Genomic DNA, 12,438 nt, shown 5'->3' with positions numbered 1-12,438 from the left:
AGGAGGCAGACGTGCTGAAGTTATGTGCAGTGTGGCGGCAGTTTGTCCAGGCTCAGACGCTTCTAGTAAATGGAGTCAAGTCACCCACTCCCCTTGGTATTTTTGGCCCCTGCTTTGAATCAAGGCTTAGAAGCTATCCAGAAAAAAGTGACATGAGCCCTGCCCACCCTTGAGATCTAAGCAAACCCTATCTGAGGGCTGGGGCTGTCTTGACAGAGGTTGGCCTGCAAGGGTCTGGTTACATCCGGAGGCTGACAGGAGAACACTGGCACAGACCCAAGGGGCAGCGTCATCAAATACAGACAGCTGAGGCTCAGAGAGCTGCTCCCTCGCCCGTCAGCGCCCCAGCCGTCAGGATGAACACATGGAGATAGCGTTCCCCACGTTGCGAGTTGAAGACCTGGCAGCCATCTTCCAGTCCCATAACTACAGGGTGCAGCGGGTCCCAGCTCCCAGGAGGCGCTCCTAGCACCGGAGTCCCATTTGGGAGCCAAAAATCTCTGGGATTCATCCTCCTAGAAGCAAGGGAGTCCCTGGGACCAGCCAGAAAACATGTGGAGAGTGAGAGAAGTCTGTGGGAAGGGCTTTGGGGAGGTGGAGACTCCCTGCTTTCAAGAAAGCCTTCAGGCCGGGCAAGGTGGCTCAAGCCTGTAATCCCAGCACTTTGGGAGGCTGAGAAGGGCGGATCACGAGGTCAGGAGATCGAGACCATCCTGGCTAACACGATGAAACCCCGTCTCTACTAAAAAATACAAAAAACTAGCGGGGTGAGGTGGCGGGCGCCTATAGTCCCAGCTACTCGGGAGGCTGAGGCAGGAGAATGGCGTGAACCCGGGAGGTAGAGCTTGCAGTGAGCTGAGATCCGGCCATTGCACTCCAGCCTGGGCGACAGAGCGAGACTCCGTCTCAAAAAAAAAAAAAAAAAAAAAAAAAGAGAAAGCCTTCAACCCACCCCTTGAGAGCTCTGAGGCTGAGGAAGCCTGCGCAGCTTGGACCTCACGGTGTCCTTTACTCCAGGCCCGTTAGCCGGCGGGGGTGGAGGGAAGAGACACTTTGAATTTGAGGGTTTTCTGGCTGTGGGCGGGGAAGCCCAACCCACCAAGCAGGCTGGAAAGGTAATGGGGTCCCATGGTAGCAGACGAAGGTCATTTCTTTCTCCAGATTTCCTCTTAGGAAGAGCAATGGATTCATTAGGAAGGAATACATCCATAAGTCCTCTAGGGTGAGGTGGGAAGAGGAGCAGGGTGAGACTCCGGGTCTCAGAACTGCCTTCAAGGAAGTGGGGTCCTCGTGCCTGGGAGCCTTTTACATTTCAGTGCCAAAGTGGGCGGAGGGTGTGTGGTCCCGTGGGGGCACTGGGGTTGACCTGGGGTGTCCTGGCCTAGGAGGGGGCCTAGAAGGAGCTTTGGAGTTGGGGAGAAAGGGAGCTAGCAAGGTGGTGAGCTGCTCATAGAGGTGCTGAAGGCACTGGCTCCATCAGGGGGTCTTGGGACTTGGGGGCCAGAAGCATCTAATAGAGGAAGGTTGTTTATTGTGGTGTGTGCAGTTTAGCACCTCCATCTTTCTTCTTCCCTTGTTCCAGAGGAGTAAAAGGAATAAAACCACATTTTGTGTGTGTGTGTTTTTGTTTTTGAGACAGAATCTCACTCTGTTGCCCAGGCTGGAGTATAATGGCATGATCCCGGCTCACTGCAACCTCCACTTCCCAGGTTCAAGCAATTCTCATGCCTCAGGCCTCGAGTAGCTGGGATTGTAGGCGCCTACCACCACACCCGGCCAATTTTGTATTTTTAGTAGAGATGGGGTTTCGCCATGTTGTTCAGGCTGGTGTCGAACTCCTGACCTCACGTGATCCGCCCACCTCAGTCTCTCAAAGTGCTGGGATTACAGGCATGAGCCACTGCGCCCAGCCAAACCAAACATTTTTAGCTGGGCACATACCACTAAGTGATTAATCTCTGGCCAAATTAAGGCAGAAATGATGTGCACAATTTCTGGGAAGAGTCCCTCAAGGGGGAGGTTGTGCCTTCAGCATTCTCCCTCCTCCCTCTCCTGATGGCTGGAACGCAGATATACCGTCTGAAGCCCAGGCGCCACATTGGACCATGAGGTGGCCTTGGGAAAGGAACCATGGCTGGTGGCTTATCAGTCTGCCGGGGCTCCCGTAACAAGTGAGCACAGCTGGGCAGCTGAAAACAGCAGCAATTGATTCTTTCCCAGTTCCGGAGGCCAGAAGCCTGACATCAGATCGGTAGCGTTAGCTCCTTCTGAAGGCTTGGAGGGAGAATCTGATCCCTGCGTCTCTCCTGGCTTCTGGTGCTGGAGAACCATGCTACTCCAGTATGACCAGATCTTAACTAATTACATCTGCAAGGGTCCTATTTCCAGATAAGGTCACCTTGTGAGCGCTGGGTGGAAATGAATTTTAGGGGGACATTTTCCAGCCCACATAGGAGCACAAAATAGTGGGAGCATGTCCCTGACATTGAGGTGCACGGGTGTCCAGCCACCTGTGGGACCCCTCAAGCCATCTGTGCATTTCCCCTGGGTGAGGGCACTTGCAGGGGAGTGGCATTCTTTTTATAGGTGGGCACAGCATAAAAAGTCAAGAGAGTTCACAGAAGGACAAACCTTGCACTTATTTGTGGGATCTGAAAATCAAAATAGCTGGGCGCGGTGGCTCGTGCTTGTAATCCCAGCACTTTGGGAGGCTAAGGCCGGAGGCTTGCTTGGGCTCAGGAGTTTGAGACCAGCCTGGGCAACATGGCGAAACCCCGTCTCTACAAAAAATACAAAAATTAGTCGCGCATGGTGGCACTCGCCTGTAATCCCAGCTACTTGGGAGGCTGAGGCATGAGAATCAATTGAACCCGGGAGGCGGTGGTTGCAGTAAGCCGAGATCACACCACTGCACTCCAGCCTGGGCAACAGAGTGAGACTCTGTCTCAAGATAAATACATAAATAAATATAATTAATAATTAAAAATCAAAGTGACTGATCTCATGGACATAGAGAGTAGAAGGATGGTTACCAGAGGCTGGGAAGGGTAGCGGGGGGCTTGGAAGGGGATGGGGATGCTTAATGGGTACAAAACATAGAATGATTGAATGAGACCTACTATTTGATAGCACAACAGGGTGGCTGTAGTCAATAACTGTACATTTTGGAATGACTTAGAGTGTAATTGGACTGCTGGCAACACAAAGGACAAATGCTCGAGCGGGTGTATGTCCCATTCTCCGTCATGTGCTTATTTCACATTGCATGCCTGAATCAAAACATCTCATGTACCCCACAAGTTGAAAATAATAATAACAAAATAGCTGATGCCTGTTGGCCAGAGCCTGGGGAGGATAGCTGACCCCCACCCAGGCCCACGGCGCTTCCTGTGCTGAGCACTTTGACTGGGGAGGTCCGGGCGAAGAACTTGAGTCTTCAGTGGCTGGGTCCAAGGGTGGTAGGACCTGAGAATGGCTCAAGGACTTGGCTGCCCTGGAGGTGGTGGCCATTCTGGGATCTCAGCTGTGTCTCTGCTGCTGGCCCTGGGCACACATGGCCCCCACACCATTCTCTGACCTTCTCCTGCACAGCCTGACCACTGCACCCTATCCAGAGCAGGTACCAGACCATCATCCCAGGCCAGTCCCACTCCTGAGCTGGAGGGACAGACTGGCAGCCTGACCCTACCTGTCCTTCTGTCCTGGCAGGTTGGTGAAGGCGGGTGGTCCCAGACACACAGATCCACAGGCTGGCTGAAGGCAGCGTCCCCTGGGGAGTCCACCAGGGCCCTAAGAGAGGAGGGGGTCCCGCTGACTGCTGGGACCCAGGCTCGCTTTGACATGATCTGGACCTGGGTTCCACACATGCCAGGGCTGGGCAGGGAGGCACAGGATGCCCCGGATGAGTTACCACCCTGTCCTGGGCCTCCATTTCCCCTTCAGCCTGCCCGTGAGCGTCCCTCCCTGCAGGAGCTACCACAAGACTGGGAAATAAACATTTTTGGTTCCAAGAACAACTGGGGAAGGAAGGCCAGGGCCAGCTTTTTCCCAGCCTCCCTGCAACCAGCCTGGAAGTGCTGGTGGGGCTGGGGACTGGAGCAAGGCCCTGGCCCTCCAGGGAGGTGGGGGCACGGTTGAACCCCCATTGCATCCAGGGGTCCCTGCAGACGGTGGTGCACTATGGGGGCCCCATCCCTGCAGCATCGAGGTAGGTCTGGAGCCCGAAGCCCCCTGAATCCAAGCTGTCTAGGCCTTCAGGTCTCAGGCCAGGCCAGCTGTGGCCTCACCACCCCCTGGGGAAGCCATTCGCCATCTCCACCAGTGACACCAAACCCAGAACACAGGTCTGGGGAAGGAGCCAAGACAAGGGACAGATTTCCCTCCTCTCCCCCCATTCTGGCCCCAGGAGCCTTCGAGGCTCTGATCTGTCCTGACTCACATTTTCTAGACCCATCTGTCCCGTGGGCATGTGTGTGCACCTGTCTAGAGGGAAGTAGCAGGGGTCACAGACAGGTCATTTTCCTTGCTTGCAGTTCAAAGTCTGGCTTGCCCAGCGGCAGCTATGGAGCCTGCCTCCAATCGGGGACTCCCAGGGCAGGGGTTGCTGTGGAGCTTCCTCTCCTGGGAGGCTGCTCAGTCCCAGCTCTCCACAGCCTTCCACTCCCTGTGCTCCAGGGAGCCGTGAAAGTCACCGGCCAGGGAAGCCCATTCATTCTGTCTGCTGCTCAGCCCTCACATGGCCTTATAGGGTAGAGGCTGAGAAGGGTGCGGTGGAGGCCAGGCCTGCGGGGAAGGATAGGCAGGGTGGCCTCAGAGGGGCTCCCCATCGAGCACGCCTGGCTGACCTGGGCGGTGAGTCTCCACCCTTCCAGACTCCCCCCTTAATAACATGTTTCGTAATATCCTCTTTCCTGTTCTAAAAGGAAATTCCCAGATATTTATCCACATGATTTAAAAATGACCCTTATAATGCCCTAACTCTAATGGAAAGAAGAAATAAAAGGCAAACAACTTATTTTAATAAATAAATTAATTAATTTTTGAGGCATGGTCTCTCTCTGTCACCCAGGCTGGAGTACAGTGGTGCGATCATGGCTCACTGCAGGGCTCAAGCAATCCTCCCACTTCAGCCTCTCAAGTAGCTGGGACTACAGGCAGACACCACCACACCTGGCTAATTTTTGTATTTTTTTTAGAGACAAGTTTTCGCCATGTTGCCCAGGCTGGGGAAAGCAATTATATATATATAATAATTTCCATGTGTAAGTGCTTAGGATGACTATACCAGAAAGCATAGAAAGATGCAGGTCTTTCTAGAAAGAAGCGAAGTCTGATGCAGGTGGCCTGAGGCAGAGTGGGTCATGCACACTCACACTGGCGTAGGTGTGTGGTGCTGGTGGTGACTTAGCAGAACAAATGGTGTGGCTGTCTTTGATGTGAGTTTTCAAAATGATGAACAGCTCTTGGTAAAGTTCTGAACCAACCCCAGGTCAGTCTCCGCCCACCCGCCACTGCAGGATGTCCAGCATGCCAGCTCCCTCCGGGAACGCTGGTTGGATGTCCCCAGCATTGTAGAAACCAAAAATGCCCCATCATTGTATGCGATGCTTCCCAGGGACAGTGGTGCCCACCCTGAGAATCTAAAATTTGAAAATGACCCTTAAATAGGCCGTGGAAGCTGAGGGGATATGAAAATAAAGGGATCCAAGTCCAGCCCCGGGAGCACATAATCCAGCGTGGAAAGAGGCACAGAGTGCATTGAGGACAGATCCAGGGAAGTTCACAGTCACCACTCAGTGCCCCCAACCTCCCTCCTGGTGGAGCCGACACCACCAGGCTCCAGGAAGAAGCCGATCTCCTCCCTACCCCGATGCAGTCAGCATCAGTGACCAAGTCTCAAGTCCATGTTCTCCCGATCACTCCTGCCTCCTCCTCAGCTCAAGCCTCACCTCTCCAGTGATGACTGCAGTGATTTCCTCCACCTGGCTCACCTCCTTCATGCCCCCTGCCCCCATTCAACAGCCCCACCTTTCTTCAGGTGAGCCCTCTGTGTTAGCCTGCTTGGGTGGCCGCAACAGCCACAGATTGGGTGGCTTCGATGACAGATGTTTGTTTCTCGCAGTTCTGGAGGCTGGAGTCCAAGATCAAGGTGCTAGCAGGTTTGTTTCTCCTGAGGCCTCTCCCCTGGGCTTGCAGGTGGCCACCTTCTCCCTGTGTCCTCACCGTGTCCCTCCATCTGCGTGTGTCTGTGTCCTAGTCTCTTCTTATAGGGACACTAGTCAGAGTGGATTAGGGCCCACCCTAATGGCCTCATTTTATATTAATCACCTTTTTAAAGGCCAGCTCCAAGTATAGTGACATTCCTTTTTTTCTTTCTTTTTTTTTTTTTTTTGAGACAGGGTCTGGCTCTTTTGCCCAGGCTAGAGTGCTGTGGTGCCATCCCAACGTATTGCAGCCTCAACCTCCCCAGCTGAAGTGATCCTCTGGCCTCAGCCTCCTAAGTAGCTAGGACTACAGGCATGCACTACCACGCCTGGCTAATTTTTTCAAAATTTTTTAAAGAGACAAAGTCTCAGTATGTTGCCCAGGCTGGTCTCAAACTCCTGAGCTCAAGTAATCCTGCCTTTGCCTCCCAAAGTGCTAGGATTATAGGCGTGAACCACCGTGCCCACCCAAATATAGTGACATTCTGAAGGTACTGGGGGTTAGGGCTTCAACATATGAATTTTGGGAGGACACAACTAAGTCCATGATACCCCCCATCAAGGCTCCTCTTAAAGTGCTCTTTTGGTATCAAGTGCCAGAAATTCACCTCCAAGTAGCCTGTGTTTTGCTTAAGCAAACAGAACTTGCTGCCTGGAACTACACAGTCTGGAAGTAGAGGCACAGCTGGATGTAGGGCTTAGGAGAGTCCGTCTGGATCTGCTTGTTAGCTCATCTTCTTCTGGGTTGGTGCCACATTCAGGATCTACATGGTGGAAGGAGCAGCTTCAGGCTACATCATCAGTGGAAGATAATAGATGGATAGATGATAGATAGATAGATAGACAGATAGACAGATAGATAGATAGATAGATAGGTAAGATAGATTAGATAGAGAGGTAAGACAGGTAGGTAGGTAGGTGGGTAGATCCTGATTGATAGAGATGGGTTCACAATAGCCAGAACAGATACCCCAGAATTGAGTCTTATTAGATCTGATTGGCCTGACTTGGTCACGTGCTCTTCCCTGAACCAATCATTGTCACCTGGTGGATGGAATGTGTGGGCTGGCATCTGGGCTGAGCTAGGAGGTGGCCACTTCCCTTAAGAAGAAATGAAGGTACAGATACCCGTTACCAGGAGTGCCAGTGGTTGCTGGGCTGCAGACGTTGTTGAAATTCACTACTGAATGTGCGAATGAGTGAAGGAGGCTCTTCCATCGCCTGTAACCTGATACAGAAGTTTGAGCTGGGTCCAGTCTGCTGACTGGATTCCCCACAGTCCGGTCAGGTCCGTGGGCTTTGCCCTGCGACGTGTTGCTTCTCCACGTTCATTATCCTTGTCAGTATCAGCTCCACCGCCAGAGTATGACTTTATCTTGAACCAGTGGCTTGAGAATGTTGAGGGACCAAGCACGGATTATGTGTCCCTGTTTGGGTCTGGATTAAGACATTTAAAGACTCTAAGCACTAAAAAGATTACGGTGCCTTCTACTCACCCCCCACTTCTTGTCCCTGTTAAAAACAACAACAGCTGTAAGCCACAGAATAAATACAAGGAAGTCTGATGACTTGTTCCTTTTTTCTCTTAAAGATTATTTCAATGACAGACAAATGTTGATCAAATTATTTTAAGAAAAATGAAATTATTTTTGTCGGGCCTCTGCTGTGCTGGCTCCAGCGTGTGCTTTGCCTGCTTATAGGAGTCTGGCCCTGCTGTCCTCACCTGCCCCTGGAGCGTGGCCCTCTCACTTCCCCCTGTTGCTGGCTTCCCCCTGTTGTGTGACTGGTGTGACTGAACAGAGTTCCCCTTGGAGAACCGACGAGAGGCTGAAGCACCTTTGTCCGGGCCACGATGGGGCAGGCCTGAGGCCTGGAGCTTCCAGGGCAAGGACTGACTCCATGGCACCCACTCATAGGCACTGTTTGCTTGCATCATCGGATGTGTATAGATCTCCTTGGGTTGCTGCAAGCCGTAGTCTCAGGCCAGGACACTTCCCAAGAGAAGTGGCGCGTTCTGGCTGCCCCTGCTGGCTCTTGTGGCCTCTGGGCTCCATGGTATGCCAAGCATGGGCTCCAGGAAAGACAGCCAGAAGCATCTCAAAATATGGGCTGCTGTTAGGGTCATATACACACAAAGCCTTTTTTTTTTTTTTTTTTTTGGGACAGAGTCTCACTCTGTCGCCCAGGCTGGAGTGCAGTGGCACAATTTCAGCTTACTGCAACCTCTGCCTCCTGGGTTCAAGCAATTTTCACACCTCAGCCTCCCGAGTAGCTGGGATTATAGGTGCCCGCCAGCACACCTGGCTATTTTTTGTATTTCTTTTTTTTGAGACAGAGTCTTGCTCTGTCGCCCAGGCTGGAGTGCAGTGGCGGGATCTCAGCTCACTGCAAGCTCCGCCTCCCGAGTTTACGCCATTCTCCTGCCTCAGCCTCCTGAGTAGTTGGGACTACAGGCGCCCACCACCTTGCCTGGCTAGTTTTTTTAGTAGAGATGGGGTTTCACCATGTTGGCCAGGCTGGTCTCAAACTCCTGGCCTCAAGTGACCCACCCACCTCGGCCTCCCAAAGTGCTAGGATTACAGGCATGAGCCACCGCACCCGGCCAGCCCAACGCCTTTTTGATGATGAACAGCAATTGCCATGGCGAGGTTAGCAGAGCCTGGAGATGGGGAATCTGGCAGGCCTGCTGCCATGTGTCACGTGTCCTACAGAGAGACCCGTCCAAGGGGCCATAGACAGCACTCCCACCTGCTCCCACTTGGCCAATCGGTTTTGTGGTTGGGGAACTCCCCTTGGGGAAGTATATTCTGTCTCTAGAAATGTCTTACTCTATTGGTGGTAAGACCCTGAGTACCGTCTGGAGAAAACCTGTTTTTCAGGGAGGCCTTTCGCTGATGTCTGCTGTCATCCATGCTGGTGGAGGGTCCTGGGGTGTGCACTATTCCTGTATCTGTGCTTCATTGAAATGGCCAGGAGACTCAGGTCTTCTGGAGGCAACTTTAGATGGGAGAGTTTTAGTGTGGAGGCCTCAGGGCCATCCTTCTCGGAATCATCTGAGTACCTGCTAAACTTGCCGGATCCCTGAGGTGGACTCCAAATCTGCCGAATCACTGCCATAGTGGTTAAGAAATAATTGAAAATAGGCCGGGCACGGTGACTCACGCCTGTAATCCCAGCAGTTTGGGAGGCTGAGGCAGAAAGACCGCTTGAGCTAAGGAGTTTGAGACAGCCTGGGCAACACAGTGAGACCCCATCTCAAATTAAAAATAAAACAAAAAAAGAAATAAAAAAAAGAGAAATAAGTAAAACAAAACCAAAAGAAACAGGTGTTATAGTTAGACAACCCTGTGTTTGAATTCCAGTCCTGTAAATTACTATGCACCCATAACATCTCTAAGCTCTATTTCCTTTATCTGTAAGATTTACCTCACTGTAGAATTGTGAGGATGAAGGGCGGCCAAGTACTGAATGCAGTGCCTAGCACACAGGAGCTAAATACATTTTCACCGCTATTGTCCATCCAATAACTATTTACTGAGGAGTCTACAATGAGCCAGAAACTGCTCCAGGCACTAGGAAAACAGCAGTCATCAAAAATAAACTCCTTATCCTCATTCGGTTTACGGGCTAATCAGGGGAGACAGACAATAACAGCTATGATGCCAGGTGGGTGTAAGCGCCATGAAGAAACTCAGTCAGGAACAAGGGCATCATCAGATTCCCCAGAGCTAACTCGATGATTTAATCTGGTACCAATAGGCCTCGTGTATCAAGCGCTGTGATGGGGACTTTGGGGGATACTTTGGGACTTGCCCTTCAGGAGCTTATTTATAGACTGGTTAGGAAACAAAAATTGTACAGACACAGGAAACCACAGGAGAACAAGTAATCAGCTTGCAAACCATGTGCCATATGTGCCTGAGAGCTGCTCAGACAAGAGATTACTGGGGACTGACAGTGAGGTGTAAGTGAATCCCTCCATCAGGCTTCTAATCCGGAACTAAGGAAGGAATTTCCCCAGGACCCATCCCTGTTGTTATTTTAGAGATGCTAGTTTATACTCTGCATACAGAAAAAAGGCTTAGACACTCGTAAACCTCTGAAATCTTTGGAACATGAATCAGAGTTCAAGAACTGCCAAGAATCAGAGGCTGCTCACACTAGGTCACGGGAATAAGACTTGATGGAAAACTCCTTATCTCTGTCTAACTCTTTGCCAAGTCCCAGCTCTATGTAATGCCCAGGATCTCTAAAGGTAATTATCTACCAGATATATATATCTATATAAATATAGATATTTTTGAGACAGAGTCTCACTCTTGTCACCCAGGCTGGAGTGCGGTGGCCTGATCTCAGCTCACTGCAACATCTGCCTCCCGGGTTCAAGCCATTCTCCTGCCTCAGCCTCCTGAGTAGCTGGGACTACAGGCAACCTGCCATCATGCCCGGCTAATTTTTGTACTTTTAGTAGAGATGGGGTTTCACCATGTTGGCCAGGATCTGTTGACCTCATGATTTGGTCTTGATCTCTTGACCTCATGATTTGCCCACCTCAGCCTCCCAAAGGGGTGGGATTACAGGTGTGAGCCACTGTGCCCGGTCTGGGATATGATTTTATTAAAAATAGGCCAGGCGTGGTGGCTCAAGCCTGTAATCCCAGCACTTTGGGAGGCCGAGGTGGGTGGATCACGAGGTCAGGAGATCGAGACTATCCTGGCTAACATGGTGGAACCCCGTCTCTACTAAAAATACAAAAAACTAGCCGGGCGTGGTGGCGGGCGCCTGTAGTCTCAGCTACTTGGGAGGCTGAGGCGGGAGAATGGCGTGAACCCGGGAGGCGGAGCTTGCAGTGAGCCGAGATCACGCCACTGCACTCCAGCCTGGGAGCACAGCGAGACTCCGTCTCAAAAAAAAAAAATAAAAATAAAAGTAAATAAATAAATAAATAAATAAATAAATAACTCACTGATTGGGAAAACACTGAGTACGTGCACCAAAGGTACTGCCCAGATTCCAGCGAACAAATGGCAAATGCCCATCACCAGTGGGCTACATTGTAGAGGGCAGTTGGAAAGAATGCTTTTGTTAAACATCTCTTTCTGAAAAGGCATACTGACTTAGGAGTATGGAGGCAGATGGAAATGTGGAGCAGAGTCTGGTATAGGATGAATGAGACACGGCTATTGGTGTGTTAGTTGATCCTTTGGATCAAACGATACCAGAAAATAAACAGACCAGAAGCCAGGTTAATGGAAAGATGAAGTAGAAACACAAATGTAAAAATGGCTTTTGATGTTGAACAAGGCACTTCAGTCTGCATGTTCTCACCTGCATGAGGGGTTAGGCCACATGATTCTTTTTTTTTTTTTTTTAGACGGAGTCTCGCTCTGTCGCCCAGGCTGCAGTGCAGTGGCGTGATCTTGGCTCACTTCAACCTCCGCCTCCTCCTGGGTTCAAGCAATTCTCCTGCCTCAGTCTCCCAAGTAGCTAGGATTACAGGCATGCGCTACCACACCCAGCTATTTTTTTTTTGTATTATTATTATTATTTTTTGAGACGGAATCTTGCTCTTTAGCCAGGCTAGAGTACAGTGGCACGATCTTGGCTCACTGCAACCTCCGCCTCCTAGGTTCAAGCGATACCGCTGCCTCAGCCTCTTGAGTAGCTGGGACTACAGGTGTGCACCACCATGCCTGGCTAATTTTTTTGTATTTTAGTAGAGATGGGGTTTCACCATGTTGGCCAGGATGGTCTCGATCTCCTGACCTTGTGATCTGCCTGCCATGGCCTCCCAAAGTGCTGGGATTACAGGTGTGAGCCATTGCGCCCAGCCTTTTTTTTTTTTTTTTAATATATTTTTAGTAGAGACAGGGTTTCACCCTGTTGGCCAGGCTAGTCTCGAACTTCTGACCTCAGGGGATCCGCCCACCTTGGTCTCCCAAAGTGCTAGGATTACAGGTGTGAGCCACCACGCCTGGCCCTTTTTTAAAAATTTGAGATGGAGTTTCACTCTTGTCACCCAGGCTGGAGTGCAATGGCGCAATCGGCTCACTGCAACCTCTGCCTCTTGGGTTCAAGTGATTCTCCTGCCTCAGCCTCCTGAGTAGCTGGGACTACAGGCATGCCACACGCCTGGCTCATTTTTGTATTTTTAGTAGAGATGGGGTTTCACCATGTTGGCCAGGCTGATCTTGAACTCCTGACCTCAGGTGATCCTCCCTTCTTGGCCTCCCAA

This window comes from Papio anubis, chromosome 10 (genome assembly GCF_008728515.1).
Source record: "Papio anubis isolate 15944 chromosome 10, Panubis1.0, whole genome shotgun sequence".
Taxonomy (NCBI): Eukaryota; Metazoa; Chordata; class Mammalia; order Primates; family Cercopithecidae; genus Papio; species Papio anubis.
This window is presented reverse-complemented; position numbering follows the sequence as displayed.